The sequence below is a fragment of the Eubalaena glacialis genome, chromosome 1 (genome assembly GCF_028564815.1).
Source record: "Eubalaena glacialis isolate mEubGla1 chromosome 1, mEubGla1.1.hap2.+ XY, whole genome shotgun sequence".
NCBI classification, from domain to species: Eukaryota; Metazoa; Chordata; class Mammalia; order Artiodactyla; family Balaenidae; genus Eubalaena; species Eubalaena glacialis.
Genome location: NC_083716.1, coordinates 194286188 through 194304539, shown reverse-complemented (window position 1 = coordinate 194304539; position 18352 = coordinate 194286188). Strand labels below are relative to the sequence as shown.

The 18352-nt window shown below is 36.8% G+C and overlaps 1 protein-coding gene and 1 non-coding gene across 3 annotated transcripts in view; one reads left to right on the top strand and one right to left on the bottom strand.

Annotated features, from left to right (window-relative positions):
- Positions 1-18352, bottom strand: part of GULP1 (GULP PTB domain containing engulfment adaptor 1) — a 258080-nt gene that overhangs the window by 199242 nt on the left and 40486 nt on the right. The gene's annotated exons all lie outside the window — the stretch shown is intronic.
- LOC133078875 (U6 spliceosomal RNA) lies at positions 16979-17085 on the top strand. The gene has a single exon (XR_009697960.1). It is a non-coding gene; the product is annotated as a U6 spliceosomal RNA (small nuclear RNA).

The window sequence follows — 18352 nt, the reverse complement described above, 5'->3', positions numbered from 1 at the left end:
AAATATAAAAATGTCAATAAGACCTCATAATCCAAGTTTGGCATTTTCTCGGGTTTACAGAATGGATTTTTCACTATTGAATTTTTAAACTGTGTTCTATTTGTACTTTTTTTTCCTTTGATGACACACTTGCCTATCCTATTTCTCCTCATCAGTTTACATCAGTTTTCTATTCAGTCTTTTGGGGTGGGAGATGGTGGGAAGGGCTATCTGTCAAGGCTCCTTTATTACAGACATAATTTTGCTATTTGATAACTTACTGATTCATGTGATGCTTATTCCTGTGTGTCTTTTTTAACTTCCACAAATTTGTGCTTGAATGAAATATGAAAGTAAGATTGTGTAAGACTAAAAAAATATATTTTTTCTTTTTTTAAGTTTTTAATTCCAGTAAAATATACATAACATACAATTTACCATCTTAACCATTGTTAAGTACACAGTTCAGTAGTAAGTACATTCACACTGTTGTGGAACCATCTCCAGAACTCTTTTCATCTTGCAAAACTGAAACTCTATACTCCATTAAACATCAATTCTCCATTGCCAGCCCCCCTACCCTTTGCAGGCCCTGATGAAAAATAATGTATTTTTAATTGATGGAAAAGTATGAACTCATTGAGGAAATGAACTTCCTAAAATACATTTTGTATTTCTTCCAACTATTCACTGCATAGAGGTATTTCCTCAAATACATGTTGGTCATTGACAGCATCTCTTCATAATTAGCACAAAAACATTATGTTGTTTTCTGGACATCAGAGGCGCCTGAGCATTGGGAGTTATTTCCAGTAGTGAGGATGATTTCTCACAACCTGCCCACATTTTTTAAAACTCAGCCCTTGTTAATAACATGAGATGGCAACAAAGTGCCAGACACTGTTTTGTGTACTCTACAAATGTGTTAGCTATTTTATTTCTGACAACAAGTATACAGGTAAGTACTAACATTACCACTATTTCATAGATGGGAAATTGAAGTGAACTATCAGCCTATTCCTGTAGGGTTCATCGTATCAGCATGGAAGTTTATAAAGTCACTTTAGTACGGGAAAATATCCAAAGATAAAAGGCTGATGAACATGCTCTTTCCATTTTTCTGTTGCCAAGAAGGATTCTTCCCAGGGTCCAATGTGACAAAGATTTCAGCATGTGCACTTGTGATCCCTACATTGTAGAATGACAAGTTCGTAGACTATGAAGAACTAAGCTTGAGCCGACCTCTGTTCCCTTGCTTCTTTTTTTTTTTTTTAATGGAACTTTATTGGAGTATAATTGCTTCACAATACCGTGTTAGTTTCTGTTGCACAACAAAGTGAATCAGCCATATGCATACGTATATCCCCATATCCCCTCCCTCTTGAGCCTCCCTCCCACCCTCCCTATCCCACCCCTCTAGGTCATCGCATAACACCACTGCTTCTTAAGTGAACAACTTTGGACAAACCACATAAATATATCTCATCTGTAAAATGGGATATCTTAATGTGCTCTGCTGCACAGGATCTGTGCCTACACCTGTGTGTGCATGTGTCTGTGTATGTGTGTGTGAGTGAGACTGGCAGGGGGAGAGAGAGAGAGAGAATATGACAGAATATTCAGACAAGGACTTGTTAACTACAAAGTGTTCTAAAAATGTAAGATAGTATCATGATTATTACGTGTAAATAGGCACCTACAAACATATGAGAAGTGTCAGGCAATATTTAAAAGTGTGGCCTATGGATCCAGAATGTCTGGTTTAAATGCCAATTGAGTGGCCCTGCAAGTTAACTAATCTGTGCCTCATTTTCTTCATTTATGGCGTTAAAATAATACCATCATGGCTTGTGTGGATAAATGAGTTAGTACAAGTAAAGTGCTTAAAATTGTGCCTGGCATATAGTGAATGCTTGGTGAACGTTAGCTTTCATTTTTTTATTTAGCATTTCCTATTACGAATCGCAGTTTTCCCTGTCTCTACCAAGTCTTTTCCTAAAACAATTCACGTAAAAAGCCTAGTAAAGGATTTTTCTACCCTGTAAACAAAGAATGTTAATTAAAAGCTGTATCCTTACTCTTTTTTATCACCTCATGGATTTTGCCAGGTTAACAGCTTATCACCAGTCTTTGCCCACAAAAGCAACTCATCTCACGTTTCTGCTAAAACCTTAGCAATCGACTGAAAGGGGGAGAAAAAGGTTTTATTTAACTGGTTTTATTTGAAGTAGAATATACTATATGCCGTAAGTGTTAAATCAGTGTTGTCCTGTTCTGTGAATTACTGAACTTCCTCACCTCTAGTTTGGATTGTTTTCTTGGAGTTCAATCTATAATTACTGTAGAATTGCGTCATTCATATACTTAACATTTTTCATTTCAGCTCAATGGCGATGCTGAAGACTGGAGATATGCATTCAAACTGAAATTTTACTGAAATATGCATTTGTATGTATTACATGTAGGGTAACCATATAATTGACCACCCAAATTGGGACACTTTTGAAAGTGAGAAAAAAGCTAATTAGACAGGGTACCAGGGCAACTGGTACAAAGTCAGATTATCCCTGGCCAGTAGGGATGTAATGTTACCCCAACTGAAAGGCTGGGGATAGTTAAGAAAAATTTAGCTAGTAGAAGAAGCAAGCTGCCTTTTTCTTTTCCCAAAGCCTTAATTTCTCTTCATGGAGCTTGGGCTGTAGTAGACATGACATACAGTGTCATGTAAGAAAATAATTGCTGAGTAAATGAAGAAATGAATGCATAAAGTATGTACAGGAATTCTCACATTAAATGACAGAAAGGGAGTACAATATATCAGTTACACTTTGCTCCTGCAGTATGATTAGCCATGAGAATCCAAATTGGTATGACAGGGTCACATGATGCTAACAAAAACAGCAGTTGCATATTATGCGTTATAACACATTCATGTAAATTTTTAGTATAAATGCTCAATCTTTTCTTTTTTCCTACTTTTCATGAGCATCTTCCGCTATAACCTCTAGAACTTGTAAAGAAATCACACTGCTCTATTATGAGGTACACTTCAGTAAAAAATGTAAAACACTCTATTGAGAAACATGGGTTGGACAAATAATATGCTATTGGAGATTTGGGGAGTGTAATAAAGTCCACAACCTCCAAGGTTACTCCTGAAATGCAGCAGGGTTGGGGTCAGAAGGTTTGTTTTAAATCCTAGCTCTGCCATTCACAGCTTTGGGACTTTGAACAATTCATAAGACCTCTTCTCATATTATTAGCTAGCAATATCAGTAATTTTTGCCATTCCCTCCGCTTCATTCTGCCATGATCAATCTTTCATCAAGAGTTGTTTTTTTGTCCCCCTGAAGTTCTCACTCTTGTTTCTAATTTTTATTAAATTACCCTCTTTATATCTGTCTTACTACAAAATATATATTATCAGCCTTCTTTTTTTTTTCAGTCTTCCTCAAACTATATTCTATCCTCTGCATGATTTGTTTTTTTTTTAGAGTTGAATAGAACTTTAAAAAAAAATTTCCCTACACTCTGACCTTATTCATGCCAATTTTTATGTTGAATAATTTCTGCTTTATTCACCTTCATTGCCAAATCCCATCCATTCTTTAAAAGAATGAGGTTGTATTCTGCCATTTCCATAGTTTTGTTATTTACCTCAGCAACAGTTTAGTTTTCCTAATATCCATTGAATTTGTATTTGGTATTACATTTCCTTTGGAGGTATTTCAAGCATGTTGAAACTTGGCTTCTCTATACAATTAAGTTTGTGTACAGACCTCATTTTTTTTTTTTTTTAACTTCCACAATGCCTACAAATTCCTGGAAATAATGTTGCATTCAATAAATTTTTGCTGACAACTGTATTGGCAAAATGAAGACAATTTGCTCTCCAGGTTCATCCACTATTGTACTGAAAATATGGGCTGAAACAGATGCCCAAATGAATATAACTGTAGTTTTTAAAACCTGTTACAATTAAATATTATTATATATATTATACTATAAAAATCAGATTTTCAAGATTAGTTAAGAAAAAGAACTAAAAGGTTTCCAGATTGGAAAGTGTTATGGACTGAATGTTTTGTCCCTCCACCCCCTACAAAATTCATATGTTGAAACCCTAACCTCCCCAATGTGATAGTATTAGGAAGTGTGGCCTTTAGGAGGTAATTAGGTTTTAGAAAATGTCATGAGGGTGGTGCCCCATGAAGAGACTAGCGTCTTTATAAGAAGACACCAGATCTCTCTCCACCATGTGAAGATCCAGTAAGAAGGCAGCCATATGCAAGCTAGGAAGAGGGCCCTCTCCAGACATCAAATCTGCAGCACCTTGATCTTGGACTTCCCAGCCTCTAGAATTGTGAAAAATAAATGTCTGTTGTTTAAGCCATATGGTATTTTGATACAGTGGCCTGAGCAGAATAAAATAATACAGAAAGGAAGAACCATAACTATCTCTATTCATAGAAGACAGAATATTATATATAGGGTTTCCCTGGTGGCACAGTGGTTGAGAATCTGCCTGCCAATGCAGGGGACACGGGTTCAAGCCCTGGTCTGGGAAGATCCCACATGCCGCGGAGCAACTAAGCCCGTGTGCCACAACTACTGAGCCTGCGCGTCTGGAGCCTGTGCTCTGCAACAAGAGAGGCCGCGATAGTGAGAGGACCACCCACCGCGATGAAGAGTGGCCCCCGCTTGCCACAACTGGAGAAAGCCCTTGCACAGAAACGAAGACCCAACACAGCCAAAAATAAATAAATTTATTTAAAAAAATATTATATATAGAAAATCCAACAGAAACAACCAAAAACTTTTGAGAACTAATAAATGAGTTCAGAAAGATACATATACTAAAATCAATTCTATTTCTATACATTAGCAGTGAACAATTTGAAAATGAAATTAAGGAAAAAATTCTATTTTTAATAATAGCAAAAAGATTAGTATAGGATAAATTTAACAAAAGAAGTACAAGATGTGTACACCAAAAACTACAATACATTACTGAAAGAAACTAAAGAATCTCTGACTAATAGAAAGATGTTCCATGCTCATGGATTGGAAGATTTAATAAAGTTAGAATGGCAATTCCTCTAAATTAATCTACAGATTTAATGCAATCCCTCTCAAAATTCCAGCTGCCTTGTTTTTTTTTTTTTGCTAAATTGACGAGCTGATGCCAAAATTCATATAGAAGTACAAGGAACCCAGAATAGCCAAAACAATCTTGAAAAAGAAAAAAAAAAGTTGTACGACTCAGGTTCCCCAATTTTAAAATTTACTACAAAGCTATAGTAATTAAAACAGTGTGGTGCTGACATATAGATCAATGGAGTAGAACTGAGAGTTCAAAAACAAACCCTTCATTTATAGTAAATTGCTCTTCTGCAACAGTGTCAAGCCAAATAAAAAAAGAATAGTTTTTTCAACAAATGGTGCTAGTACAAATGGCAAAAGAATGAAACTGGACCCCTACATTATACTATACACAAAATGCCATTCAAAATGGGTTATAGGGACTTCCTGGTGGTACAGTGGTTAGGAATCTGCCTGCCAATGCAGGGGACATAGGTTCAATCCCTGGTCCAGGAGGAGCCCACATGCCGCGGAGCAGCTAGGCCCGTGCGCTGCAACTACTGAGCATGCGCTCTGGAGCCCATGGGCCACGGCTGCTGAGCCCGCATGCCACAACTACTGAGGCCCATGTGCCTGGAGCCTGTGCTCTGCAACAGGAGAGGCCACCACAGTGAGAGGCCTGCGCACCGCAGCGAGGAGTGGCCCCTGCTCTCCACAACTAGGGAGGGCCCGCACGCAGCAACGAGGACCCAACGCAGCCATAAATAAATAAATAAAATGAAAAATGCAATAGCTTTAAAAAAAAATTTTTTTTTAAAAAGAAAAAAAAAATGGATTATAGACCAAAATGTAACAGCTAAAACTATAAAACTCTTAAAAGAAAACTTAGGAGTAAATTTTCATGACCTTGATCTAGGCAATAGTTTCTCAGATATGACACCAAAGGCAGAAGCAACAAAAGAGAAATATATACATTGGTTTTCATCAAAATTTTAAAATTTTGTGCTTCAAAGGTCAACATCAAGAAACCCATAGGATGGCAGAAAATATTTGCAAATCATACATCTGATAAGAGAATAGCTCGATTAAAAACTGAGCAAAGGATCTGAATTGACATTTCTCCAAAGAAGATATACAGATGACCAATAAACACTTGAAAAGACGTTCAATATCATTAGTCATCAGAGAAATGCAAATTAAAGCCACAAAGAGATACTACTCCATGCCCTTTAATGTAGCTAAAATAAACAAGATAGACATTAAGAATTGTTGGCAACAATAAGGTGAAATTAGAAACCTCAAACATGGCTGGTGTGATTATAAAATGGAATGGCCACTTTGGGAAACAGTTTGGCAGGTCCTCAAAATACTAAAGACAGAGTTACCATATGATCCAGTAATTCTACTCTGAGGTATATGTCCAAGAGGATTGAAAACATATGTCCACAGAAAATAATTATACACAAATGTTCTCAGCAGCATTACTCAAAATAAACAAAAAACAGAAACAACTTAAATGCTTGTCAATAGAAAAATGCATAAAAAGATTATGGCACACTAGAATGATACATTTGTAGAGACTTTGTTTCTTTGGAAAGTGGAAGTTTCAAAAAAACAACAAAACTTTGAATGCATTCTGCATTAATTTATTTTTTTAAGATAAAATGTAAACAAGTTTTCTTTTTGAGATAGACTTTAATATTTGCCTTTTTGGTGTATCAGAAAATTTCAGTAATTTTCATCTATTATTGAGAAACAGGTATTAAATTTCAATATTTGCAAAACTGGTTGATACTCAGGCAACTATTGCTTGTGATTATTTATTAATATACAATAATGTACAGTCATACAAGATGTTACCAGAGGGGAAGCTGGGTGTTGGGTACATGGAAATTCTTACTAGCTTTGCAGCTCTTCTAACACCATAATTATTTCCAAAATAAATTTTTTAAAAAGAATCATATCTCCTCATTTTAAAGTATTCTGATGATGTTGTTTCAGATATGACTGGAAAACCAATTCAAGACTAAGCTTTTATCTAAAACCTCCTTCTTTTCCCACCTCTATAGAACAAGAATTGCTGTTTATACAAATGAATGTTTACCCTACATTACCCACTGAGTAATATCAGCATGATACTACATGCAAATCATGAGGTAAGATTCATAGCATACTCCAGCAATCACTGAATGGACTACATGTTCCAGCGGAAGCTGTTAGTTGGTAAAAGCAGCACATGGGCTAATGTCCCAGTCAATAGTTACACATTTGACCAGATAACTTCCTGTCATGGTGGGTATGACCCGTTAACTATTAAAAGCAGATTATTGCACAACAATGTGTTCAGCATTTTTCTTAGATATATTTAAAAATAATATCAGAGAAATAGTTATATAATATTGATATATCCCATAATATATCTTTTAACGGTTTCATTAAAATAAGTATCCTTAAGAACAAGTTTGTTGGGGCTTCCCTGGTGGCGCAGTGGTTAAGAATCCACCTGCCAACGCAGGGGACACGGGTTCGATCCCTGGTCCGGGAAGTTCCCACACGCCGTGTAGCAACTAAGCCCGTGCGCCACAACTACTGAGCCTGTGCTCTAGAGCCCGCGAGCCACAACTACTGAAACCCGTGTGCCACAACTACTGAAGCCTGTGCACCTAGAGCCTGTGCTCCACAGCAAGAGAAGCCACTGCAATGAGAAGCCCGCGCACCGCAACGAAGTGTAGCCCCCGCTCGCCGCAACTAGAGAAAGCCCGCGCGCAGCAACGAAGACCCAACGCAGCCAAAAATAAATAAATAAAATTTAAAAAAAAGAACAAGTTTGTCAAGTGCTGTATAAATTGATCATGTGTTTCTCAAACATTTCATGATAAATCACTTCTATAGTGAATTTTATTTCCTTTGGTATCTATTACATCTAGAATATTTCCAAAGGAAAAACATACACTGACTCCAATTGATAACAAGTTCCAAGATTCACTTCAATAGATACTATCTGTTTTAATTCTACAATATAAAAAACAAACAAACAAAAACCCTGTGAGAAGAACCAGTCACTGATTGGACACTAAAATTACCCATGTGCCAATTAAAAGCATGAATATATTTAGTCCACTGACTTTTTTGAGGGTATTTAGATAACTGTATTATGTAATACATTGTTTCTGATAGTTTACTGTAATTCGAAGTTATAAGAGCCACAGAGAAGAAAGAAAACTCATGTGTAAAGAGCCTAAAGAAGCAGTACAACATTACACAGAGGCTCCAACTGTCCTTGGGTCAGTCCACCTTGGTTTGAGTCATGACTCACTTACCAGTCATATACACTTGGATAAGTTACTTAACCACTTATCCATATTATCAACCGCAAAATCTGAGTAATAATAGCTATAGCATGGGATAGTGTTGAAGATAAACTACCTGTAAATTTCTGAACTCCATGCCTGGTGCGTAACAAGCCCTCAACATGTCAGCTTTTATTACTAACATTTATGAGCCTCAATTTCCTAATCTGGGATAATACAATAGCAACGCCTCCCCTGCCTATGGGTCACCCGTGTTGTGAATCAAAAGCAATAATGCTGATTATAGTGTTTTATAAAGAACAAGCACTCCACAATGTAAAACATTCTTTAATACTATGATTTATCAAATACTCACTATGGATTATGAGGGCTGTCCAAACAAATCTACAAGCCTTGTCTCGTTTGTTTTTGTTTTCTTTAAGACTCTGTTATTAGTCTTCATTAGAATTTTGTGTACATTTGAGTCTAGCAGCCACTAAATAACTACTTTGATAAACATTTGGAGGCATTAACTGACTCCTCGGGAAGTCCCATTGACCTGAAGATTTCTGCATTGCCTTTGAAAATTATTTTTGGGCTCAAGCCAACCATCCCATTATAGCACAACTGATCATCACATGGATTTACCTCATCTCAGATCAAGCCATCTTAAACAATGTCATCATCTTGAACAATAGAAGCCTGATAAACCACTACTAGGACTAGGGCCTATAAAACAGGGGTTATTTCTATTCTCAGTGCCAAGGTTAAAAAGAATTTCCACTCCATGTGATTCAGATAGGTGTATTAAATCATGACTCTCAAAAAAAAAAAAAAAAAAAAAAAGGCCACATTAAAACCCTAATAAAGAACACCCTCAAAGCAGGAATGATCCCTAATCACATCATGTGCTATGGCTTTAGCCTGTAAATTCCAAAGAGCAGGAATAAGAACCTCATAGTTCTTTTCATATAACATCTGACAGAGTGACACATTCAATATATTCAAGTAATATTAAGGTTATTGCTATTCACAAGGGTGTGAAAGAATGAGGGGGAACACTGTTTCAGGAAGAGTGAATAGGACCACGATATATCAATTTCCTCTCCTATAATTTCTACTCTCTTTTACTGGCTTCTTTATAAATACCGTCACATCTATTTCATCTTAAATAAAATCCTATCTCCACTCTATCCCTTTCCATTCACAGCTAACCTTTTTGAAAGAGTGGTGTACACACAATATTTGTATTTTCTCATGTCCCACATACTATTGAAACCACAGCAATTCCGTGTTCCTTCACTATTCTACCCTGCTTCTTGTCCCCTGAGATAAGTTCCCTCTCACTGTCTCCATGGGATCAAACAAGTTAGTTGAGGTGTAGCGAAGTTTCTTAGAGGGATGTGAAAAAATGGGCAGAGTAAAAAAGGATCTGGAAAACCATTTTACAGCGTGCTGTTGTGACAGCAGGGGCAACTTGCAGATAGTACAAATTGCTTAGGAGAGTGGTGTGATGCTAATGATTTAGGAAAATAGTCCTGCATAACTGAATAGAGGAAGGGAGGTACATCTGCTTCACAGCTAGCACTCCAAACAGGTCATGAAAACAAAAAGAAAAGTTTTCAAAACCATACTTAGTAAGCAAAAAGTACATTTTTGGCAGAGCTTCTTAAAGTACCTAATCTGAGGTTTTTAAGAATGCAGATATTTACAGCATTGCTCAGGGTTTTGGCAAAAAATTTTTATTCATGAAAATCAGATCTTAATTGTTTTTATAATAATGAAGTCATACTTTTTTTTAAGGTATCGAAGCTTATTTTGCAAAGACATATCTGTTTAAATAAACTGATATTAAACTAAATGTGTTTATGTATGTATATGTATACAAATGATATCATGCAATAAGCACAACTTTAAACTATCCAAGACCATCACATCTATATTTGTGTCTGACTTACCATGTTGAAGTGAGATGACAATGGCCACCCAGGAAAAGACCACCCAAGAACAGCACAGTTACACAAGTAGGTGACCCAGTCCTCACTGAAATGCTCTCTCAGGACCTGAAATCAATGCTGGAAATTTCTCTCCCCTTATCTCCAGCCTGTGAAACAAATGTCAGGAACTGATAGTTTCTCAACCGCACAAAACAATCACTTACCTTATCATGAATCCTTCTACTATCTTGTCCTTTGAAATTAGCTCAAATCTAATTTCGTCTGCAAATCCTTTCCCCCTGAATCTCGTGCGAACCTTTGTAGTACTTTTAAAGCTCAATTAGACGAGTAGAGGTTCTCAAAACAGAGTTCCACTTAACCAGTTCACCACTCACCAGACTAACTGAAACTCTCCATTAAAGTGTAAACCACACCAACTGCTGCCCGTGGCTAAGTGGACACTTAGAGCTACTAGGCTTTGCCCTACGTGTATTTAAGCCATTCTCTTCCCACCAATTCTGCTACATGCTTACTGTGATGAAAATTGTTGGCTGCCTAACAAGCATCTACTCCTCATTCCTCCTTCCTAATAAAACCACAACGTAGTCAGGTATTCGCTCCCATGTCACATTAGATGTGGGCAACACAGCTAAAAAAAGATCAAGATGAAATTATTACAGTTTAGAAGGAATGTGCATGTATATAGGTGCCCCTGAGTTCTCCCCCCCATTCGATGAAGTAATCATTGGGATGATCTGTCATGGGTATTCTTTACGTAAGAAAGTCTTTGTAGAACTCCAGTCAGCAGACTCACACTCAAAGGAAAGACCTTAACTTACCTGAAAAATTTGACAAATAAATACATTTGTGTAAGCTTTACATTAAAATAAGATAGTTTAAGTAGACATGCATTGTTTTTATAATTATGCTACTTTAACCATCTTTTGCTGATACCTTATCAGCAATACTCCTGGTTAGTGTTCACTTAGCATCTCCTCCCTAATATGCCACTTAATGGATTAAAAACAAATCAAAAATTTCTAAGTTCGCATCAAAAATACATACTGATTGCTCTAAACATGTCATCACCTATCATCCTTGGTTCCTTCCTTTTTTTATCTCCAGAAGTTTGCTCAAAATTTGATTTCCACATTTCTTCATGAATCACCCTCTCCAAGGCTCTTAGCAATCTGCTTGCTGAGATTATCTCCACATTCATTTTGCTCTCTAGAAGTTTTTTTGGTTTTTGTTTGTTTGTTTTTCTGCTCCACTCTGCAGAGGTAGAGAACTTCTAAAATGCTAAGAATGGATTCCAGATTTCTTGATGTCCAGTTTGGTTTCTCTTTTAGATGCCCCAAATGTTGGTCAATTATCAAGTATTATTATATCTTCTTTGTCAGGTCAATCTTTTGAATTCAATATCTCTTCACTAAATCTAGTGCTAATATTCCATGTCATGTTAATAAGTGCTTTGGGATAAGAATCAGGAGACCTCACTGAAATGTATAATATATTTTTACCATTTAGAGTCTCTTAACAATAATTTCAATATCAAAGTTTCAGGAAATAACTGAAAAATGACAATTTGCACATATTTTTACTAGTGAAGCAGCAGAAAGAAAACAAAATTTAAGTCTAAAATCTTTGGGGAATATCTCTGGTATGAGATAATGTACATAAAATAACATTCTTATACTAAAATACACTTAAAACTTAGTAATCAGTGAACTGAGATGGTCTGAAACTGAAGTTTGCATTGTACTTGTACTGTTTTACCTGCTTCCTTAATACAAATGTTCAAAATAAGTAGTGGGTCAAAAAGTGGCCTCCAAAAAGGTATGTCCAAATCCTAACCTCTGGTACCTGTGAATATAACCTTATTTGTTAATAGGGTCTCGGCAGATGGTAATTAATTCAGTTAAAAATCTAAGATGAGATCATTTTGGATTTGGGGTGGGCTCTACAGCCAATGACCAGTGTCCTTATAAAACAGAGGGAAATTTGAGACACAGAAAGACAGACAGAATGTCATGTGAAGATAGAGGCCGAGACTGGAGTTATGAAGCTACAAGCCAAGGAATGCTAAGGATTGCCAGCTGTTACCAGAAGCTAGGGGCACGCCAGTAACTGATTTTCTCTCAGAGCTTCCAGAAGGAATCAACCCTGCCGACACATTGATTTTGGACTTCTTTGGCCTCCAGAACTGTGAGAAAATATATTTCCGTTGTTTTAAGCCACCAAATTTGTGATATTTGTTATGGTAGTCCTAGGGAAATTAATACAATATGATTACCTATATGCATTTATACATTTTCATTTAAACCCTTTCCACTTCAAAAATAGACTTTCTGGACCATTATAATAAAAATTTGATGTACCTGCTCATATAGCTGAATAGAGGAGCACACAGAAAGAGGTAGAAAAAAAAAAGTTTAGAAAAAAGCCTAGACTAAAATAATTGCTATAAAGAACTAATATGGTATAGTAAAGACCATAGGTTCTAGAGTTAGAATGGCAAGTTCTATTCTTAATTCTATCATTTTTCATTTATATGAACTTGGGCAAGATATTTAACCTCTCTGAGCCACAATGACCTACCTCATCTGTATAACAAAAGATAACAGCACTCTTTCTTATGTGGTTGTGAGAAAAATACAATAATCTATGTTAACAACTTTGCACATTTCGAGGCATATAGTAAACTTTGAATAAGTATTGTCTGTTATTAACTGGAATTAAATGTTCATAATGGATCATCTCAAAATCAATCATTTAGAGCAGATATAAATTCTCATGAGACTCCCTGAGGAGGTAGCCTGTTCTCCTTTCTCTAGAGACAGTTGCTCTAATTTTAAAGAACCTCAACCACAAAACTGATATTAATTTAAGTAAGATAATATTAAGAATCTCCCAATTAAGAAACAGTCATCGCCAATTTTACCTAGGATCACCATTTGCTTCACTAACACAGAAAATGAAGAGTTTCTCACCCCAAGTTATGCTTAATTGTGTTACACCATTTCTTAACTGGCCACCTTCTAAAGGCAACCCATGCCTTCTCCTGGCCTCTATGACCCTACATTATTCTAATACAAAAAATAATTATGCAAATCTCTGTCCAATTCTTTTTAGGTTAATCAATATTAAGTGACACTTGCACAAAATCCTTCTATAATTAATACTCAACATGTGAATAGTATTTCAGAGTACAGTCCACACTGGAACACTAGAGCATTCATTCCATCATAAAATCCTAATCCTATAAATGAAGCATTTATTCCTTTATTTACGTATTCTCTTTGTTCAGGACACTGAAGCTCAGAGAAGCTTAGTGAATTGCCTAAGTCACAGGGTTATATTAGTCTAATATACGTTTTCTTTTTAACTTTTTATTATGAAAAAAATCAAACATATATAAAGTAACATAATAAAATAATAAACCATCATGTACCCATCACCTCGCTATGTTTATTTAGAAGATTCACTTTCAATTTCTCAAAATCTCCCTACAAACACACATCTCTAGCTGTAATGCATAATTTAAAATGTGCATCATGTATTAACACAAAAGGAGGAAGAGACAACCAGAAGACATATTCCAGAATGAAAATTTTCCACCCTAAGCATTTTGTCTCTAAACCCATAAAGACAAAGAATATCCCTAGGTAATAACATTCAAGGGACCATAAATGTATTCACCAAAAACTTACCGACAAAGCATGGACTAAGCATGAAGTTTCTGAAAATTCACCGGCAAAGGCAACACCTAAATATGTGTAACCTAGTGATTAAATCTCACATAAAGACACTGAGCCAAAAATCTCCTTTTCAATTGCTTTTCAATGTAAGGTACTCTTAAATGCGTATACTGGTATCATGGGAGATAAGGTCTTTAAACAAGAAAAATGGGATACCTCTTTCCCTATTTGTAACAATGAGCAATTCCCATTAAGGTAAACAACATGTGAAATATTTCCAGGAATCAATCACCATTTTTACCTACAGAGATGTTGGAAGTGCAATTTTCTCCGCTAGTACAGTCATCGTGAAGAGCATTGCATCCAATTGACATATCAATGAAAAAGAAAACAAATTCAGCTACAAATAAAAGAATATATTCTAAGAAGGGACTTCCCTGGTGGTCCAGTGGCTAAGACTCCACGCTCCCCATGAAGGGGGCCCGGGTTCGATCCCTGGTCAGGGAACTAGATCCTGCATGCCACAACTAAGAGTTCACATGTTGCAACTAAAAAGAGATCCCGCATGCCTCAAAGAAGATTCCACAGGAGGTAACAAAGATCCCACCTACTGCAACTAAGACCTGGCACAGCCAAATAAATTAAAAAAAAAAAAAAAGAATATATTCTAAGAAATAAAATTGGCATGAGTTAGTAAAGATTCAGAACTTCAACTGAGTGGAGAGATAGCCAGAGATGCAGAAAATGGAAAGCCATTTTGGAGAAGTAGCTACATTTTTAACAACCCTTCCGAGAACAGCCTGGCACAAGTGCAGGACAGATGGGGGTGGTGATAATTATAAACATATTTTCACCTTAGTTTTGCACAGCTATTAAGAACCACTTAAATTTTAGAAGCCCTTTCTCAGATGCAGCACAGTAGACCTCATAAAAGGCTAGTTACATATATTGTTGAAATAATGACTACTAAACAGATACCAACAACTTCTCTTAAAATGCATATACATTTAAGATTGTGGTTAATAATTAAATACTTATTTAGCTTTACCTACAAGGGGGAGGGGGAGCTCTTAGTGAGCTGTCCAGGGTAATGTATCCCTCATCAATGATGTATCTGGGAGCCTGGAGGGATCTTAAGTCTAATGGGAAAGTAGCATCTTTGTACTACATCCTGATCTTTAAGTTAAGGGAGGTCAATAAAGAGGTTTCCAGAAGAAATAATTGATAATTAGTCTGCCTACCCATGAAACACTGCAAAGAATAAAGCAGGCTTCTAAACCAGGAATAAGTTTATAAATACTAGTTTTGCAAATAAAAATATGGGAAATAGCATTTAGAAATAAGCAGTGTTCACATCTCCAGGTCATATTTAGCCACTAATTAGCCCAAGAATTTAAAGTTGAAATTAATCTCATAGATCTAATACTTAGATATAGGTAGTAAATCTCTCTGACCCTTATTTTCAAGTTGGGGTCATTGACACAGGGCTCTGAACTGCAAACAGAAATGCACTCTAGTAAATTTAAGTAAAAAGAAATTTAGGGAAGGATATAAGAGACTCACAGAAAAACTGCATGATGGCTAAAGAACTAAGCTATGCAGTCAGAAACAGTACTGAAATAAGAGCACTGAATTGGCCCTGTGTACACGGTCAGCAATGCTGCCATCACCAGGCATTCTCACCAAAGTCCACTTTGCTAACCAGGATCTGTGCACCAGATGCTACTGAACATACTAGAAACTCTGCATGGCGGCCCCTGTAGATGAAATGTATCAGCCACCATCACTGCCAGATGGATTCCATGGTGCCTGTTTCTTGTCATTAATTTCCGATTGGAAGTCTTACCTGTGTGCATCTGATCAAGGTCATATGCATGTGTCCTTGATACGCAAGAGGCTGAAGAAGCAAGATTCTGGCTTCTATTCTGGGACATTACTCATACGGAACGATTTTCCCAAACAGGTGAAAAGCGGCAAAGATGTTGAAAGAAGTACCTAAGATGTCAAAGGTATCAAAGATGTGAGAACATCACCATGGATTTCCGTGGAGTATCTGCACTCTGGCATTTGAGAAACAGTCTCTACCATTGACTGTAAATCCATAATCTGGACCTGCCAACCTCTCCTCTCATCTCCTTCCACTCTCTTCCCACCAGCCACACTGGTCTTTAGTGGTCCTCCAACATGCAGAGCTCTTCTGGCTTTAGGATTTCTGCCCCGAGCATCCCTCTGCCTAGAGCTCTGCGTCTCCAACTATATTCATGACTGACTCCTGCTTTGCTCACAGGTCTCAACTTAAATGTCACTTCCTGAGGGGGATTTCCCAGACCACCCCATCCACAGATGTCCTCACCCTACTCCATCCACATTCTTCCTTCTCACCCCATTCTATTTGCTTTACAGCACTGATCACTATTTGATTTTGTTTTACTTGTTTATTTTCAGCCTCAGTTGCCATAATTGCCATAATGGAAGCTCTGTGGGTCTATGGGTCTTGTCTGTCCTTTTTTTGCTGCTGTATCTTCAGCACCTAGAACAGTGTCTGGTTCACATTAGCCTTTCAAATATTTGTTGCATAATAAATGGACCCCTGCTATAGTTTATTTATTTATTTTTTTGCTATAGTTTAATAGGTCCATCTTATAAATGTGGAGACAGAGGAAGAAAGGCTCCGTATATGAACACACAGCAAATTAATAATCAAAGGGCGAGTCCTTGATTCCTAACCATGCAATTTCCAGGAAGAGAAAGGTGCAAGCAGCTTCAGCTGCTTCTTAAAGCAAGGGAGGCAGCAGGGAAGAGCAGAAAGAACACTGATTAGGAAAAAAGCATGAGTTCTATAATCATACACTTCTGAGTTCAAATTCGTGCCCCCAAACCTAATATAAGTCTCACAGGTTTTTCAGAGAATTAAATGTGACCATATATGTATATTATATATATATGTTATTTCTATAACACCTGACACGTGCAGGTACTTAACTGGAGGCCAGTGCTCACCTTGGCAGCACAGACACTAAAACTGGAACGATACAGAGAAGATTAGCATGGCCCCTGCACAAGGATGACACGCAAACTCATGAAGGATTCCACATTTTTCTACCATATATAAAATAGATAAACAACAAGGTCCTACTGTATAGCACAGGGAACTATATTCAATATCCTGTAATAAACCGTAATGGAAAAGAATATCACAATATATATACATATAACTGAATCACTTTGCTGTTCACCAGAAACTAACACAACATCGTAAATCAACTATACTTCAAATAAAAATTTTAAAAATTGGAGGCCATAAAAATGATTGTTAATTTATGAGTAATGATCCAGGTCTGAGTTCACGTTCTCTTAATAATATGCTAAGAGAGACACATCTTAACATAATCTACATCAGAGTCTTCATATACAAAATGAGAATGTTCATTCTTTCCCACAACTGAAATTTACTGGGAATCTGCTATACGCCAGGCATGTGTTACGCACAGGTTGAAGTCTCTAAATTTCTCTCCAGCTATCAATGCTGAGGGCATTTCAATACATTATTGCCATCTCCAAAGATCATCTTGACGCTGTAAACTAAGGGCAAAAACTGGCTATTATTTTCACTTTTCATTTACTTCAAAGAATTTATTGAGTCAAGCACTGTGCAACGTTCTGGAGACACAGAAGCTATTGGGAAATAACCCCTGCCTTTAAGGTAGTTACTGTTTCATGAGCGAAACAGACAAAAAGAAAATTAGCAATAATGTGACATATACAAGATGCTATAGAAACCCAGAAGAACGGTACCCAACGTAGAGTATAAGTTGGAAGAAGTGGTTCTGGGCAGAATCTCAGGTGAAGGAAGAGGAGGACTTAGCCAGGAATAGAAGATGGGGTCAGACCTGCCCAGCGGAGAAAACAGCAGCTGCAAAGGCCCCGAGAAGAATTTAAGCACAGCACCTCTGAGAAACCAAAAAGTTCAAGAGAGGAGGGTCACAAGAGTCTCCAAAAGACAGAATTTCAAAAAAGGGTCTGTCCCCAACCCGCTTCAAGAGCCCTAGAGCTACAAATGATTAACTGTCCTTAATTACTTTGCTTTTCTCAAAAAAGAGAAAGAAACTCTTCCTTTAATTATTAGAGTACCTCTCCAGTCTGGCGCTAATCCTCAGTTTGGAGTTTGGAGTTATCATTTTTAAAATATATACATGTGTTTTCAACATTATATTTTCATTGAAGCTCAATTTTATGTTTCTTTTTTTTATTCCCTTCATATTAGCAAATTTTCTTAAAGGAATTGTCCTTTGAGTCTTTGTGCCCAAAATGCCTTCAAGTCACCTTCCTTGGGCAATTTTTCTCTTAATTCCTCCAAGCAGCATCT